Source organism: Panicum hallii, chromosome 3, assembly GCF_002211085.1.
Source record: "Panicum hallii strain FIL2 chromosome 3, PHallii_v3.1, whole genome shotgun sequence".
NCBI classification, from domain to species: Eukaryota; Viridiplantae; Streptophyta; class Magnoliopsida; order Poales; family Poaceae; genus Panicum; species Panicum hallii.
Genome location: NC_038044.1, coordinates 2,762,535 through 2,778,519, shown reverse-complemented (window position 1 = coordinate 2,778,519; position 15,985 = coordinate 2,762,535). Strand labels below are relative to the sequence as shown.

At 45.6% G+C, this 15,985-nt stretch overlaps 1 long non-coding RNA gene across 1 annotated transcript; it reads left to right on the top strand.

Moving 5' to 3' along the window:
- The first annotated feature begins 9,522 nt into the window (after positions 1–9,522).
- On the top strand, positions 9,523–9,945 carry LOC112883774. Its single transcript, XR_003226951.1, has 2 exons — positions 9,523–9,624; positions 9,704–9,945. It is a non-coding gene; the product is annotated as an uncharacterized LOC112883774 (long non-coding RNA).
- Positions 9,946–15,985: the final 6,040 nt, after the last annotated feature.

Sequence of the window (15,985 nt, the reverse complement as noted above, 5' to 3'; positions counted from 1 at the left end):
GTCGTTAGGTGCAATTTAGGGAGGGTGTTAACAACTTAAAAAGAATTATTGGCATGGCCATGGAGAAGCACAATTTAATAGCATTAATTTATGGGGAAATAATATGATTAACATAAAGTGGAGAAAAAGGTTAACACGAGTCAGATTTCAAGAGAGTGATGACGACTATAGAGGACGGTGAACATAAAGAAGAAAGGAGAAGTTTGTACCTTGCTAGCTGTAATAGTAAATTTGTAGAGCATGTACACTGCATATGATGAGAAAAAGATACAACAATCATAAAATAATATAGTTGCATGTATGCATAAAAGTTTAAAAATTTAAGATGGAAAAATAAAGATAAAAATTAGCTACCGCGTTATTAGCGCATGCCACCTTCTAGTTTCAGAGGATGACACCGTTGCTTCAGATTCAGAGGGTCACACTGATTCTGAGTTGGGTAACCTGATCACGCAGCAGCACCTACGTCACCCACCCCTACATCGGATGAGTTGGCCATCAGGCACCTCGTTTGCTTGAAACGATCTGACTGTGAATTTGGGAGGGATTGGTAACTTGAGCACATTAACATTCCAGCTGCTACCACTCGCTACCTGAAGAAACTTGAGCAACTTATCTTCATTCATTGTCAACTATCTTCGCAGGACATTGCCCACTTGGCCACTTCCTGGTGGACACGCAGCTTCTCCTCCTCCATGTCTCGCAGCAGCACGACCATCCGCCTGGTCCGCAGCCCATCCCCAGCACCGTTGATGTTGGAAGCTGAACATTTTCAGAGGAAGGGGATGGGAGCCGTAGGCGCGTAGCTGATGATGGAGAGAACGTAGGTGAAAGGTTGGATGGGGACGCGAAGTCGCGAAGGCGCCGTTCATGTCGCGGAAGAACGGACGCTCGCGGACGCGGTGTGCCATGGCGGCGGCGGAGGACGAGGCGAAATCCGGTCGACGAGCCGAGGAAGAAAAGCGGGTTTTACAAAATACCCCTTTTATTTTATAAAATACCCCCTAATTTGGATCGCAACTACTAATCGCGATCCGATTATTTTTCAAAAAACTCCTTTCATTTTGCAAAATGCCCCCTAATTTGGATCCAACTTTTTCCATAAAACCCTCTGATTTGAGTTCCGGTTCTTGTTTGCGACGACGGAGACGGAGGTAGAGATGCGGAATGGGAGGGCGTCGGTGAACTGCTCGGACGAGGCTGATGCGGAGGCGAGGACGGCCATGGCGCTGGCGTTGGCGCCGGAAAAGAGGCAACCGCGGCGACGAAGCGAAGCGCTGACGCAAGATGTGGTACGGCAGGAATCTTTCTATGCTACCATTTGCCGTCGCGGAGCTTGCCAATAATTTAGCAGTTGTTCATTGAACCGCTAGTTTATGCTAAGTCTGATGACCCCCATCCGTTTCTTTTCTCTTTTGCTTGTTGTCTGAATCAACCTTTGATAGTGTTCTTTCCAGCAGTATGTGGAACTGCCAGAGTAACATCCTTTGGCCTTCTCACCATCTTGTGAGAACGGTCAGATCTTGTTGTGTGATTACAGCTCCTTCTGCTCTCACTGAAACTCAAAGGGAGAGTCATGGTTTAAACCATAAAACGATCTAGACTGACTTGGGAGGGATCGGTAACCTCTGCACGGAAATATTTACAGCAGGCACGCAGTACTCGTTATCCGAAGAAATTACCCATTGCACGCCCAGAAAGAAAAGGAAATAGAGGAAAAACAAGGTCACAAGTCAAAACTGAATGTTCAGAGAGGACTGATGTTTGGTAACTGAATTTCTTACACCAGGCATGCAGAAGCTCATCAGTGTATTTCCTCTTTGAGTCGTTATATTCTGTACAACTGCCGTGAGATGCAGAGTACAAACAATACCAGAGACGTTCCTACCTCGTACCGCTATTATACTCTGGTATTCAAACTATCAGAGTACTGGTTTGCTAACGAACAGAGGATGCCTCCTCAACTGAATCTCATCTCAGAGGACACAAAAACAAGGTGTTGAGGATCTGATGTTCAGGTAGGGTCAGTTGCTGTTAGGTCCTCAGTTTTGCAGATAAATATACTAATACAAATACATTTGAGAATAGCATTGCAGTGACAACAATCAGAATATGAATAACGTCCCTTTATTATTCACACAATAAAGATCATAAAAAAAACAACAGATAACTGACTCGACACATCTACCGTAAGGAGGAGGAGGAGGAGGAGGAGGAGGAGAAGCAGGAGCAGAGGAGGGAAAGCAGGGGGTGGGTGCTCTCATCTGCTCTTCCGCGAGCAGCGAGGGGCTTAGAATCCGGATACATAATCGTTGGCGGCCGGCCAACGGCGGCGCCACGGGGCTCCATTCCTCGGGCCCCATGGCGTGGAGTTGCTTTGCAAGAGAGACGATGAGCTGCGTACGTCCCGGCCTTGCTCCCCTCCCGGGACGGAGGAGCGGAGCGCCGTGTCCCACCTGGTCGGTCCGTCGCCGGTGGACGCGGACGGCGGCTCCGTCTTCGCTTCCTGCCCGAGCCGCCGGCGCTGCTCGAGCTACGTGGTGAGCTCCATGCTCGCTCGTCGTCCTGCGGCGGGCATGGGCTGCCTCGCTTCGTCGCCGAGGTGCCCCATTTATAGCCTCGGATCGGAGACGCGATCGCGAATTCGTGATGCATGCAGTGTTCGTTGAGGCTCTGCCGAGATGATCGGAGACGCGCGGCGCGCCCGGGCGGTTGGCAGCGGCTTGACTGAGCACTGCGGGCTGGCCGGACTCCGCGAGCTTTGGGCGCCGGCCGCCGGGTTCCATGCGTGCCGTTGAGTACCCTGCACTGAGCGCGCATCGATCTAGTTGACCATTTCCTTCGCGTCAGAGGAAGTATTATGGCACGCCATAAACACGCTGAACGCTGAGGTGGAAGAGAGAAGAGAGTAGGAGCAGGCTGTAAGGTTAGTGCCAGCTTCGACACAATAGCCCATTAATTTTGTAAGAGAGATAAGTGATCATGTATTAATGGTAAAAACTAACTATTGTATGAGTGGGCTGAGAGATAGACTGTAAAGATTCTTCCAACCAGCGGCCTGCTGTATTATTAACCTTGCTCTTAGATTTATCTATGCATGCGATGATTTTTTTTCCCAGGGCCAAATGAGCCAATCAAATTCAATGTCTTACCGCGCCACAATACCAAGCATCACAATCCAACATAGATTTATGTACATTTTTTTCCTTCAAAAAAAGAGTGATCATGAACAATGCTTCTTGGGCACTATTACATGGGTACCCTAATTCCATGTATGGATTGATAATAATGAATACATGCATGATTGATATTTGATAATTTGAAAAGGAAATGTTGTGTGGTTCAAGCTACGTACATGCTAGTGGTGGAGCTTTTGGGTGAGCTCTTCTTTGTGCGGTTACTTAGAGCAAGTTTGGTAGAGCTCCGCTCCTTGATTCTTCTGATCTGCTCCCTGATTCTCCATAGAAGCTGATTCTCCTGATCCTTCTCGAGAATCAGAATTAGTTTGTAAAATCGTTTGGCTGCAAAACTGATTCTTATGTGTTGATTATCCATAATACCCTTCGCTACCTATTCTTTTACAATTTGTGGCTGTATAAATCTGGAATAATATATATAAATATTACATAAGTATTTAAAAGGCATCTAAAATTCAATTAAGGGCGTAGAGTCAACCCGAATACAATTATAAAGGTCTAGAGTCAACCAAAATACAATTAAGGCTCTAGAGTCAACCCAAATACAATTAAAGGCCTAGATCCAACAAAAATACAATTAAGGGCCTAGAGTGAACCGAAATAAAGACATAGAGTCAACTAAAATACATCATACTTGTAAATCAATCACCTTGCCTCCCAAATTGCTCTAGCTAGGTCATCACGAAACCTATTCATGTTCCTACTACTAGATGCTGTGGTGGATGTGTCGGACGCATTTTGAGGAACATGTCTTCTGTATTGGGTTGGAATTGTAGGAACATAGTCAGGGTCTCGATCACATTTTTGAAAATCCTCATCAAGAGCATAATTCTCGTGGATCTTATGAAGGCACATTGTGGCAGCAACAATCATCATTTGCTTATCCAATGGATATGTCGGCATCTTCAGAAGAATCCTCCATTTCATCTTCCATACACCAAATGTGCGCTCTACTACATTACGAAGACTTGAGTGCAAGTAATTAAACCTCTCTTGCTCACCATTAGGTGTTGCGCTATTCCTCCATTCTGGAACATGGTATCTCTGACCTTTGTAAGGAGCTAAATAGCCATCTCTATTTGGGTAACTAGCATCAACAACATAATATTTTCCTGTGTCATATGAGAACAAATATGAAGTTATAAGAAAATAATATCCAGAAATAACAAAAAATAGAACTCAAGATATAGTTGAAGTGTACCTAAAGGAGGATGTGGGAAGGTATCTTCATCACTTTCAAGTGCATGGTAGAGTACAGTAGTATCATGCATAGAACCAGATTGACCAATAGAGGCATATGTGAAACGCATATCAAAATCAACAACTCCCGTTACATTGTGAGTAGGTTTTCCGGACCTTCCAATATATCTAATGAGGTCCATCTTTCATGGTTTTGCAGTTATATGAGTGCCATCGATTGCTCCTATGCAATCTTTGAAGTGTGGCCACATTCTTGGATCATTGGTAATTCTACTATGCACTGTACGGAAATTAGGATCCTTTGGTTGTATATATCTTTTGGACATTGCCACCATGCAGTGCAAAATTTTAGTAGATTTGCGACTAATTGTCTCACTAGAATGCTTGAAATCTTTTTGGATAGCAGAGTTCGACCAACTATGACCACAAACCACAAGAAACAACCCAAGAGATTCTAAGGAGTTCATATGACTAGCCGATTGTAGGCTAAAATCACTAACCAACTCGTCATGCAATTTGTAGAATAACCATGGGGGCATCCTGAACATCTCATAACATTCTTTAGGATTGCTGAGTGTTTCCATGACCCAAGCTATACCAGGAAAAGTTGTAGTCCTTCGCTCATTCTTGTCAACATAAGATGCATAATACCATGATAAGAAAGATGCAGCAGCATGAATACCATTTTGGTTCTCTGTGATCAGCCGCATGACTTCCAGATCATCCACTTCTGAGTCACTTGAGTCCATCCCACTATCAGAAGAAGACATCTGTCCATACACACATAACAATTATGAGAACAAGAAGCATTATCATACAATTCATACACCATATAAGATGTCATACATTCCATACAGCATGAACCATGTCATACATCTCATAGAAAAAATATTACAACACAGCAAAAAAATTGTTATAGGTTCATAAAAAATTGTTACAACACAATATCATGGTAAAGGTTCTATTCATGAAAAATGATATAATGAACATGCCACATGCATGTTCTCACACTACATGGTCGAATCGTTCCTTGTGAGCCAATTATGCTTCATTGTAAGCCACTGAAACCGTTCTTCCGGCATCTCCAAAGTCATAAACATCTCCCTCTCAGCTCGCTTGATGAAGACTTGAGAAGCTATGAAGTGTTCTTTGCTTCCTGGAACAGCACCACACTCTCTAACCAAAACCATGAAATCCTTGATTGAACACCCAGAAGTATCCTCCCTCCTTGCCAAAGACTCACATGAGGCAGTACTCCTCTCGCTCATGGAAACAAGCTTGTTTAGTTGATCCTGCACCCAATGTCCTCCTAGAGTCTTTGGTTTTTTACCCTTATCCTTTCGGCTAGTAGGTGCAAGCCGCTTTCCTTTGGAAGGTTCAGGGGAGATCTCATGACAATCATCATTGGCTTCGTTAGCCTCGTAATCTTCATCTTTGTCATCATCAGGTTCGGTCTCTTGAGTGTTAGGTGCAGCACCACTTGAAGGTGACCAATGATCATCTCCCGTGTTCTGAATATCTTCAAACATAATGGTCTTTAAATCTTCATGCTGAAGAGGACCATCCTTAAACTTGGCAATTCCTTTATATACCTGCAAACAAAGAGGATAAATACATACATATTTGCATAGCTTTCAAGACTATCAAAAGATATCAATTATAATTATTGGTACCTTATTTTCCTTCTTCCAACAAGAGTTAGGTGCAATATATGTCTTCTTCACAGGGTCCCATCCTAACCCGGTTTCCTTGGTCAATCGTTTCCAGTTAGCATACTCTTTCCGCATCTTATCCTATTTGTTCTTAAATTGCAGCTTGTTATAATCCAATCCAGTCTTCTCCTTAAACTTTTCCATAAAATTTTTGTACCCAGTCCTGTTAAGATGAGTGCCACTGCGATTGTGTGCTCTCACTTGTTCAGCAAACAACTCACATAGAAGTCTAGTGTTCTCCTCATTCCAATCAGCGTTTTCAGCCATCTCGCTGTACAGAAAATAGTTCATGGCGAGTACCGACATATTGAGCAAATACAATTGTAACAAAGAAGTGGCACAATAGTTGGACATGTGAAAAATCAAATGCTACCTTACACATGACATACAACCAACTGTCTGTACCAACATATTAACCACATAAAAATTTAGCACACAATTACACAATAGTTGCTTATGTGACCAAACAAATGCACTTGTGCGTACAAAGAATTTAGCAGTTTGTACAAAGAAAATAGCACGAGCATCAGGTTGAGCAGTTTGTACCTTAGGCCAGTGGAGCAGAGACCGAACTAGACGAGGAACTGCAACAGAAGGACTGGTGAAGCCGCCGGTGGAGCAGTCTATACCTTACGCCTGCAAAAGAAGGCCGTCGTGTGAGAGGAGAAGGGCGCACAGGGAGTCCAGGAGGCCTCAACCGAGGTCAGCCGGAGTGGAGGTGGCTGCCAGCCGGCCGGATCTGAGGCTCTGACCGGTGTACAGGAGGGGCGGCGACCAGAACATACTGTCGAGTGGGGGAGGGAGAAGGGGGCGCAGGCAGGCCACAAGGCCAGAAAAGACGTGCGGCTGGAGTGGAGGTGGCCGCCGCGGGCCGGATCTAGGGCGGCGGCCGGATCGAGTACAGGAGGGCGGCCACCAAACCTAGCGAATCTCCATTGCTTCGGGCGTTCGTGTGGGGAGCAGAAGGGGGCGGAGGCACTCCAGAAGTTAGCGAAGAGGGGTGGCCGGAGTGGAGGTGGCCGCCGGCGCGCTGGATCTGGGGCGGCGACCGGAGTTCAGGGAGGGGGAGGGTGGCAGACGGAGTACAGGGGGGCGGACAAGTGCTGAGCGGGTGCGGGCGACTCACGGGGGGAGAAGGGGGGTCGGGCGGGGGAGAAGGGCGCCCCTGGTTTTGTTCAGTGGCATTTGCGGGTAAATACTCTCCAACTTGATGGCGAGGTCTATATTTTGGTTGGTTGAGAAGCTGTTTGAGAGCGCGGGGGAGCGGGTTCTATCTGATCCCCGATTTGTACGTGAAAACAGGGCTCTATTCCCTTGCTCCCAGGTAGAATCGCTCCTCAAAAAATATTGTTTGGCACGGATCCTCGGATTCTCAGCGAGAATCAGGAGCGGGGAGCCCTACCAAACTCGCCCTTAGCTTAACTTCCTCTGTGCCAGTATCTAGTTACTATGATTCCCATCCATCATCAACTCGTGTGTAGCTTTATTGAATTGAATGGCATGCACTTCTTGGATTATGCAATCATGTTAAACCTTTTTCATACGTCATGTAAAGCACTGATTATGTTAAACCTTTTTCATACGTCATGTAAAGCACATATACGGTCACACACTAGTCACATGCATGCTGTAGCAGTGGTAGTGGAGCTTTCGGTGAGCACGAGCCCTTTCGTTGCTTGGGTGCAGTGCTTCCTCGTGGGATGACTTCGATTTGGAATGATCTCTTGCACGTCTCCACCTAGCTAGCTACTAGCAGTTACTTTGCGTCTCCTCCCCCGAGTCCCAACTATCACTTCGGTAGCTTGAAAGGCAATTATTTGATACGCAATAATGATGCCAAACTTTCCAATCTTTTTCATAGGGCATGTATTTTGAATAAAAGTTCACCATTTACATAAGATTTATAAAATTGCATATATACGTAACTTGTTTTATTCTTTCGGAATGGCACATGTTTTTCTTATAAAAATATACCATGATGCCATGATGGAGATATTAGGCATTTATTATTGTAAACTGTACATGGCGATGATTAAGAACCGGATCAACCGGAAACCTGCCAGTAGTTGGCGTGGCAACACGATCGACTACTCCTCAGTCGTATTGCCAGTAATGCAGCTAGCTGCTAGAATCGATCATTAGGGGTTGTAATGGCATGTTTCAGCAGTTCCATACAGTCGATGGGCATGGGAAGCTAGCTAGATTGCAGGTTCACAGGGGCACGTCCAAGATACATATGGGACCCTGTCAAGCAGCTGGATGGGGGTTGCAATTGACTGAGCTTAAAGGGACAGCCATGTGTCACCTAGCCAGTGTCCACTACTCCACTCCGCTCCATCGTCTGTCTATCTTATTAGCTGCAAGATGCTGGCATAGCTAGTGCTGCAAGCCTGCAATGCAAGCATGTGATGTGCGATTTGCAACCGGAGGCACAAGCACAACTGCCCGTGAGTAGTCCTCTACTGAAGAAATTTCTTGTTCTTGGAAATTAAGATTCAACTGAAGAACATTGTCTCGGTGGCCAGGACGAGTACCCAAAAATGAGCGGCACATGATATCCCGTCGAGGATTCTTTGCTGCTGTGATGGATGAGATGATTGCGCGTGCGGCGGACCGACCATCCACTACACCAAAACTGCTCAATTTCGTCGGCCATATATAATTTCGTCGGTCAAAAAAAAGCCGACGAAAATAACTCACTTATTTCGTCGGCCAACAAAAGCCGTCGAAATTATCATTTATTTTCGTCGGCCTGTGCAGGCCGACGAAAATAGTGTCATATTTTCGTTGGCCAGTTCCTAACCGACGAAAATCGAAACTTATTTTCGTCGGCTTGCTCTAAGCCCACGAAAATTAGATTTTTTTTCGTCGGCCCATCGGGCCGACGAAAATAAATGGACCCTAGTTAACGTACGATAGGGTTCGGATATTTCAGTCCCGCACAGCACATCCCCGCGCCCGACCCCCCGCCCCCGCGCCCCGCCGCCACCGCCCCCGCCCAGCGCTCCGCCGCCCCCCTGCCGCCGCCCCGCGCGGCCCCCCCGGGCCCCCGCCGCCGCCGCCGCCGCCTCACGCGGCTCCACGCCGCCCCTCTGCCCCCGCGTCTCTCTGCCCCGCGCGGCTCGGCCCCGCCGCCGCCGCCTCGGCCCCGCGGCCCCGCGGCCCCCGCCCCCGCCGCCGCCGCCGCCTCGTGCGGCTCCACGCCCCCCCCAACCCTCCCGCGGCGGCCACCCCTCTGCCCCCGCGCCCCTCTGCTCCCCGCGCGGCTCGGCCCCGCAGCCGCCGCCTCGCGCGGCTCCACGCCCCCCCTCCCGCGCGCTCGGCCCCCCGCGGCGGCCGCCGCCGCCGCCGCCCCGCGCGGCCCGCGCGCGGCTCGGCCCCGCCGCCGCCGCCTCGCGCGGCTCCACGCCGCCCCCCCGCGCCCCTCTGCCCCGCGCCATTTTGGTGCTTATTAGATATGTCCTTGAGGGAATTGGTTTGATAGAAAAGAAGTTGAAGAATAGAATCTGTTGGAAGTAAGTATTGTCCTCCTCCTCTACTTACACTTTTATGCCTGTAATTATGGTGCAGCATGCTAATGTCATGAACTTTTAGGGGTTTGGATGAATCAGGAACTAATTTGGATAATGATCTTTCAGTTCTGAAGGTACTTATTTCTGTATGTTCATCTTTCAATTTCTGTATGCTACTAACTTTGTGATTGTGGAGTCTTGTTAGTAGTTGGGAGGTAGCTACTAACTTTGTGATTATGCTGTACAAATGTAGTCCCATGTGAACCAAGATAAGAACAAGTTAAAGACTTATGTAAACATGTTTTTGGCAATCTTTTGAACAAATAGCGCAAGTGCAAGGTGTTCTATAGTAAAAGATAAATAATACTATCGTTTGGTGTACAGGATCCTTAACTGTGTCTTATTTGGTGCAGAAAGAGTTCAACAGATCTTTTGATCATCATCGGATCAATGTATTTTGCTGTCGCATTTGTTGGTTTTGAAAATTGTGTAACTGCTCAACCTGTTATTGCTGTGGAGAGGACTGTCTTTTACAGAGAGCGTGCAGCTGGAATGTACTCAGCTATACCCTATGCTCTCTCACAGGTCAGTTATATTGACTAGCAATTCAAATGAACTCAAAACACGCATTATAGGTGATGCCAATTATGATGTACATTGTTAAAATGTGGTGTAAAGGAGAGAAAAAATAATTTGATATGATGTTCAAGTCTGATTCTGATAGCATTTGAAAGATTAATCGGTCTTTTCTTTGTTCAGGTTGTTGTGGAGATACCATATGTGTTCGTCGAGACTGTTATATATAGTCTTATTGTGTACTCAATGATCAATATGCCATCTGAAATTTGCATGTTTTGAACAAAAAGAAATCTACCATTGACTTGTGAAGTTTGCATGTTCTCATATTTCTTAGTTTGCAAATTTGTATTATTTTCCATTGAAATCCTATTGCATACATACTTTAACACTTGTTCAATTTTCCATGGAAGCATTAATATATATATATATAGCTTTCTCCTAAAACTAAAGTAACTTGCAGCAACAAATTAAGTAGTGTCATCTTAGATCTTACAAGCTAGCATGTAACTTAAGTTAGCAGCTGGGTCTTTCTTCTGTGATGATATTAATTTTCTTTGGATCATGAAAGCAACTTGCCTCTAATTCCTTTTTTCATCTTCAGGGATTTTACAAATCCATCATTGCAACAGCATCCTAGGACCTCTCAGGTTGATGGTGATACTTTTCTTGTGTACTCTTTGTACCTGGATCTTTTGATGCTGTATAAAGCTAAACTGTGTGGTTGTCTATTATTTTATTTTTTTTGGTAGCAGCAAGGTTATCCTGATCCAGCTAGTCTCTATGCCTTCCAACAACCTGGAGGTAGCGCACTTGAACACTGACGTAAGTTTTGAGTCTTGTCAGGTTCTATTATCCTATTTTCTATCATCAAATCTAAGCTAGTGCAACTCCTTTGGAACTGAGCAGCAGCTGTCGGACAGATCCATCAGGCAGCATGGTACTGCCGGCGGGGAGCTCTTCATGAAGCCGATGATCAAAGTATTTTCGTCGGCCAGGTGGCCGACGAAAATACTGTACACAAATAAGTATTTTCGTCGGCCATTAAAGCCGACGAAAATACTTATGTTATTTTCGTCGGCTTTAATGGCCGACGAAAATAATTGTCCTATTTTCGTCGGCCACCTGGGCCGATGAAAACGTGGACATATTTTCGTCGGCCAATATGGCCGACGAAAATACTATTATTTTCGTCGGCAACCGACGAAAAAAGGCCTATTTTCGTCGACTTTATTTCGTCGGCCTATTTTCGTCGGTTGGCCGACGAAAATAGCTATTTTCGACGGCATTTGGCCTATTTTCGTCGGCTTCTGGCCGACGAAAATATACTATTTTCCTGTAGTGATCTCCGACGGCGGACGGCCGATCGACGATCTTACCTTATGTGTGTGACCGACCTCTGACAAGCGGACCAGCTCTCCACATGTACCTGCAAATGCAGCCACGCAAGGGGGAGTCTAAGAGCGTATCCAGCGGTTCCCCGGTAAATATCTTCCTCTATTTGATGGATTATTGGAAGAGATGATTTTACAGTTTTCCAATAATCTTATCCTAATATAACTAATATATTGAAAGAGCTAAAATTCTCGCTCTATTTTAGAGGAGTTAGGATGAAATATTAGGATAACCTAATAATTATTGAAAAAAGAAAGATATTTTGGAGAACTGTTGGAGTATATCTTCTTCCTAACATTATCAGTTTATTGGAAAAAAAGAGACCGCTGTAGATTACTTTTAACCTCGACAAGTGTAAACACTCCTTTTAACTTCCTCGCCGGATGACCTGGATTGGAATAATCTTGCTCATCTCTTCTTCATTTTTTTTCTCTGAGATGGGAATCTTCCACACTTCGCATGCCAATGATGTCCTCTTAGTCTCTTTTTTTTTTGCGAGGGATCTTCTGATCTTAATCTCTTTGCTTGCGATGCAACTACCAGCTTCTGTAGCTTGGAAGCTAAATTTTGGATACGCACGCCAATGATGTTAAAGTTTTCTCATACGCCATACATCTGTTTTGCACCTACGAGTATAAACTGATGTATCTATATATGCATGCAGATATATATCCGGATGTGCCACGTGTCTTGCAAGAACCGGCTTGTGCCGACACCTGTGAATGACATGATGCTGAAGCCTGGATGCCCTGCTGAATGAGGGGGTGTTTGGATACATGCTTAATTTTCAATCCGAGTCTTAGCGAATATTTAGATATTAATTAGAGAGACTAATCGTAAAACTAATTGTATAAGTGGATACAAGATGAATTCATCATTAGCACATATTTACTGTAGCACAACATTGCCAAAACATGAACTAACTAATTAGTTTTAATAAATTCATATCAAGCCTCCATTTATACAATAAATTTTATAATTAATTTATATTTAATATTTTTAATCGATGTTTAAGCACGAGGAAACTAACAGACCCTGCATGCGTGACTCTCATGCAGATACAGTGCAGACGAAAAAATTGTCAGGACATGTTTTTTTCAGAAAAAAAGAGAGAGGAAAATGTCAGGACTACGAGACGGGAGGTTGCCATTGGTGCCGTCATCCATCCCGTCCCGTCGAGGATTCCCGGCCGCTGATGATTGCGCGTGCGGGCCGGCCGGCCTTGCCTTCTCTGCAACCGGCCTCTGACAGGCGCGGGCCCCAGCCGCCACACATGCAGACGATGGAAAAAAAAAGAAATACTAAGCGGCCAAGCGAGAGGCCGGTTAGGCTGCCTCCAATAGGCCAGGTATCGGGACAGGCAAAGCCAATTTGGCTGGCCAATTGGTACTGTAGATACTCCAATGGGCCAGCTATACAGCCCAGGCAAAATACATGGGAAGAGAGAGAACCGGCAATTTGGCTGCTCTTGGCCACGCGAGGCATTTCTCCCGCACACAACCGTCACCTGGGACCTCGCGAGGGATTCAGCGAGCGGTGGACACAGCTCGACAAGATCTGCGGCGGCGCGGCTCCGTCGGCGACGAGGTGCGTCCCCAAATCCCTTCCCCCTCTTTCCCATAGATCCGGCGCCATGAGCAGGGTCAAACTGTATGTCTGCTGGGGAGCCGAACGGATTGGGGTCGAATCTTCTCCTCGATCCCTCGACTAGAGCTACCCCGCCCTTTGGAAATCCTCTGATCTGGTAAGCTCCAACAACTGGTTCCCTGATAATTTTTTTAGCCTTAATCGAACGCTTTGTTGGGGTCGGGAGAATTTGGTGGGCTCCGGCCGAGAAGGACCGAATTCGATCTGTATTCTTCTGTTGCACTTATATCTGAGGAGATCGTAGAGGCATAGGGACGGGACTCCCTTCCCGAGTACTCTCTTTGGTCCGTTGTTGTAAGAGGAAGATTTGATTTTGTTGGTCATTTGGGGGTCGGAGCCTTGGAGGCTTCTTGATTTGTGCTGTGCAGACTTTCTACTGGTCATGCAATTTAGTGAAAAGGTTCGGAAATCCAGATTCTTGATGCTGCTAGGTTAATTGTGATGATGCATTTGAAAAAAAAAGCCCCAATTTTGATTTTAATTTAATCACAGTGGTTGAAAATAGTTGCTTTCTTGTATTGTTCAAAAGTATCGAAGCGCCCCTAATTCCAGTCTGGATCCTAGGCCTAGCCTGGGTGCCCATCTCCTTGTGTAGTATGACATAACTACAAAATGTGTTGACTTCCTTTTGTCATCTGGGTAAAAGGTCATGACTTCAACATCTTCCAGGAGGAGCACGACGGCAGCGGACTCCGACCTGAAGAAGTTGAGCAGTTCTGAAGTTTGAGAGTTCTCTTATTTAACAAATGATACACTTATATTTTAGATGGACAACCAGTTCAACACCCAAGAGTGGACGCTCCCTATGTCCTCAACCATGAAGGAACTTGAGAAGGTATGTTTTGTTTTTTATTTTGGGTTATGGTTAATGTACTTTGTATGCTTCATTGATCAAAAAATAATTTATTTCAGTACAATCTTACTGGTGCATTTACTGGATCAATGCATAACATGGATGTACCAATTGAGCCTGTGAGCCCTGCTGCTATTGCATCGTTGGCGCGAAAGGCCAACAGCCACAGCTATTTTGCCTGCTTTGTTGCAAACAGGAGGTCCATCGCTGGCCAGGTAAAATGCAGGGGGCAGGTAAACCGTGAAATAGCTGGCTAATATAGCTGCCCATTGTTGGAGGCAGCCTTAGGGTTACTCGACAAGCAGACACCAAACCATCGTACGCAGGCACGCAGCCTAGGTACACACAGGTTCATCAATTCCTCCCTAATTTCCTTTTTGTTTAAGAACGTGATAATCCGTCCATATAGGTATCATCAGGATGCAAATTGGTAATTTTTAGATGCACCTCCAATCTTTTTAGTTCAAATATTTATACTATTTCTCCAAAATATAACTTTTTAAAATAAAATCTAATTTTAAAAAATTAGTACAAATATTTAAACTATTAAACTGAAAAAGTTAGAGTTAGACGATCACCAATTTGGACCTAGGTATCAGTATCATGCATGATCAGTAATAATGAATTGAAAAGGTCCGGACGGTACTGTCAGCATGCGTGCTACCACGTACACGGGACAAGTACCATCAACACAATAATGCAGGTACTATACACTGCAAATCATTAGCTCGTAATGGCATGTCGCCCGGATACGAGATCGCTGCTGCTTCGCTACTGTCGGCAGGCAACGAGATTCTGGACACGGTCAGTACCGTAGCTAGCTAGGCCTGGCACGTGCAGTGTTGAGCCCTTTAATTTTGAGATACTGAACATAGTTGAGTGTCGTACTAATTAAGCTAAACTTATAATAATGCACGGGGACATGCGTATTATCTATCTTTAGCTGCAAGATCACACTAAGCTATCTAGCTAGTAGGCTACATATTTCCAAACGTGTGGTGCTTGTAGAAGAACTTCCGAGTTTTGCTACTAAAAGTGATAAACTAAGATAGTTATTAATTTAGTAAACAAAAGGGTTAAAGACCACAGGGAGTACTGAAAGTACCCAGTACTAACATCCTTTTACAATTTGGCCAGTACATGGAAAGAAATGCCAGATAATGTGCAAAATGGAAAAAATGGATTTTTAAAAAAGAGTGCAAACATAACAGTTTTACGGGTGATAGGGGGGTGTTTGTTTTATTCTTTTGTAGTTATATGGTCCCTTTTTTCTCTCTTTCTCTTATTGGAGCCAACGGCTAGAGGCAGAACGGTGCCATCGCAGCTTGGAGGCAGGCGTTCCGTTCCGTTCCCATGCTGAGCGACCGACGGGAGCCCCGCGGACGGCGACGGCCGCCCGTACCGGCTGCGCAACCGCCCCCCCATCCTCCGGGCTGGGCCCCACCCGGCACATGCCCCGAGGAGGAGGCGGAAAAAGGTGGCCGGGGCCCGCCTGACAGACAAGCGGACAGGAACCGTCGTCAGGGGCACGAGCAGCCAAACCCCGCGACCTGCACTCAAAGTCCCAACGCTCCTCCTCCGCTCCACTAAAAAAAACAAGCTTTCGTCTCCTCCCAAATAAAACAAGCTTTACGCCTCTCCTAAAAGATTAGCAAGAAAAAAACCAAAAATATTTTTTAAACAGATTGGATAACAAAAGAATCCCGCGTCCCCTAATCCGTCGCTGCAATCTCGCAATCAAGCGCCAGAGGCTGGAATCTTTAACGGCTAATGCAGCGGTGGTTAGTATATGTACTACCTAGGATTAGGATTAGATTAGGAGTACTAGTACTTTCACCCAGCAATGCACTGTGCTAATCCTACCTGAACTACCAGCCCACCACTGTACTCAAT